General features: G+C 36.1%; 1 long non-coding RNA gene across 1 annotated transcript; it reads left to right on the top strand.

The window, feature by feature from the left end:
• Positions 1–295: 295 nt before the first annotated feature.
• On the top strand, positions 296–1,621 carry LOC129348075 (uncharacterized). The gene is made up of 2 exons (XR_008600493.1): positions 296–1,298; positions 1,413–1,621. It is a non-coding gene; the product is annotated as an uncharacterized LOC129348075 (long non-coding RNA).
• Positions 1,622–2,576: the final 955 nt, after the last annotated feature.

The raw sequence follows: 2,576 nt of genomic DNA, 5'->3' as shown, positions 1-2,576 counted from the left end.
ACGTCTTCAAGGAACCTTCTTAAAGTCCAGTTGGATTGATTTAAACAACTTTGGATAACCATTACCTGGATGAATGAGAAACTACACAGATATTAGATTAGATTAGATTAGATTAGATTAGATTAGATTAGATTAGATTAGATTAGATTAGATTAGATTAGATTAGATTAGATTAGATTAGACATTTTACAAGTACTAAGACAACAAAATGTAGTGTAGGATGTAAACCAGAAGTGCAAAAGCAGCAGTAAAAGTGAACTGCAACATGTGTAAGTGGAATAGCGCTCTATGGAGGACTAAAAGTGCCAAAATTAAATAAATAAATACATCATTAAATAATTAATTAAATATTTCATTAATTAATTAAAATTGGAATTAAATATTTCATTAATTAATTAAAATTGGAATTAAATATGTCATTAATTAATTAAAAATGGAATTAAATACTTAAATGTGTTATTAAATAAATATATCATTAAATAATTAAATATGTCATTAATTAGTTAAAATTGGAATTAAATATGTCATTAATTAATTAAAATTGGAATTAAATACATAAATGTGTTATTAAATATGTCATTAATTTATTAAAATAACAATTATTTTAAGTAAAAAACATATTTCATTATTTCACGATTTAATTAATTATTTCATGGTCCTTGTGTTGCAGTGGATCATGAATTAATTTTATCTGTCAACCTCGCCCGTCAAAGTCCGTGGGCGGATCCTAACACCTGATTGGTTACCCTGCACATCAAGTCAAGGCAAATCGATTCCAGATAATGGATTGACGCAGAGCTTGTGAACACATTCCGATACACTGGGTGGCGCTATTCACCTCTACGTTGGTTTGGATACTCAATAAAACAAAACTTAATTAGCAACCGCTAAAGACTCGGTCCTCTTTCCCAAATGTTGATACTTGCGGTGCAAGACAAATTTTCCTTTAGCATTTCCTTTAGCATCTACTCGGCGCGCCACGGCTCGTCTCGGTTTAGTTGTTTTTCCATTACATTGAGAACCACCTCATCGTGGGTTGAGTCGTCATAGCACGGGGGCCCGAAAGTCCCTTACCGTCATTTCTGTGCGACACAAACGCAATGCAACAATGTACATGGAGGCGATAGTACACCTGCTGCTCGGTCTGTGGCTTTCTGTCAGATTCAGAGTAATAGAAGAGTCGGAGAAAGCTGAGAGCGGCGAGTCGAAACACTGAGGAGACACACAGGAGAGTTTGGGAGGCGATGCAGCAGTATCAAGCCGAAGACAAGAGGATATGAACTAGACGACATATGAGGGTAAGCTAATGCTAGTTCGCTAGCTATCGTATATTAGTCCTGTGAACGACCCTGTAATGGCTGCAGTTTATCGCTATTAGGTATTAAAATATGTATGCTGTGTATGTGTTTCAGATGCTCTCTGATGAGACTTCATGGGATTTACCTGAAGCAGCAGCACATGAGCCTGCAGTGGCACAAGGTGTAGAGGAGGAGGACAGAGATGTACAGGATGCACTACGTGTCATGCAAAGTTATTCTTCTTGTTATACTTCTGTTTTTCTGTCCCCGGACCGCTATTGTTTTCTTTAATGCAGTTCTGACAATAAACTTTTGTAGATGTGTCTGTGCTATTGTTTGTGAAGATTAGCAAGATTAAATAAAAAAATTAAACGCCAAAACATTAAAACAGCTGTTTTAAGAAAATTCCAGTTTGATAAATCAGTATTGCTTTGGTGTAATTCAGTCACCGGAATTATGCACCATAAAGGAGTTTGTGTTAAAACATGTTAAATCCCATTAAACATAAATGCATTATTAGGGAATATAGAATTGTTTGGTTCAGACTGTTGACTCTTTTCCTACCAGTGTCTTAACAGACAAAATGAGAAGTTATGATGCAGTCACATAAGTCACAAAATAGTTTATTAGTCAGCAGCAAAATCAAAACTATTTACAATGTGCAAAGTACAAACTGTGGTGGGCCTGTCCTACAGTGGAGGGCTAAAAGTAAAACTATATACAACTACAGGTGCTGCTCATATAATTAGAATATCATGAAAAAAGTTGTTCATTATTTCAGTAATTCCATTCAAAAAGTGAAACTTGTATATTATACTCATTCATTACACAGAGACTGATATATTTCAAATGTTTATTTCTCTTAACTTTGATGATTATACCTGAATACTAACAAAAATCTCAAATTTGGTATCTCTGAAAATTAGAATATTGTAGAAAGGTTCAATATTGAAGACACCTCTAATCAGCTAATTAACTCAAAACACCTGCAAAGGCCTTTAAATGGTCTCTCAGCCTAGTTTTGTAGGCTACACAATCATGGGGAAGACTACTGACCTGACAGTTGTCCAAAAGACCAGCTTTTTCGTGATATTCTAATTATATGACCAGCATTTGTAAATCTCAAGTCTATGGGAGGTGGACTCGCTCACACTCGCCGGCTGCCCACTGCCTACCCAGCTACCCCAGCTGCCCCAGCACACCCAGGAATGACTGGTTGAAGGCAGTATTCTGGGCCATCTCCTCCCGCTGCAAGGCAGCTTCATTCTCTCTTGCCTC

This window comes from Amphiprion ocellaris, chromosome 23 (genome assembly GCF_022539595.1).
Source record: "Amphiprion ocellaris isolate individual 3 ecotype Okinawa chromosome 23, ASM2253959v1, whole genome shotgun sequence".
NCBI lineage: Eukaryota > Metazoa > Chordata > Actinopteri > Pomacentridae > Amphiprion > Amphiprion ocellaris.
Note: the sequence above shows the minus strand (reverse complement) of the source record. Positions and strands in the feature narration are given on the sequence as shown.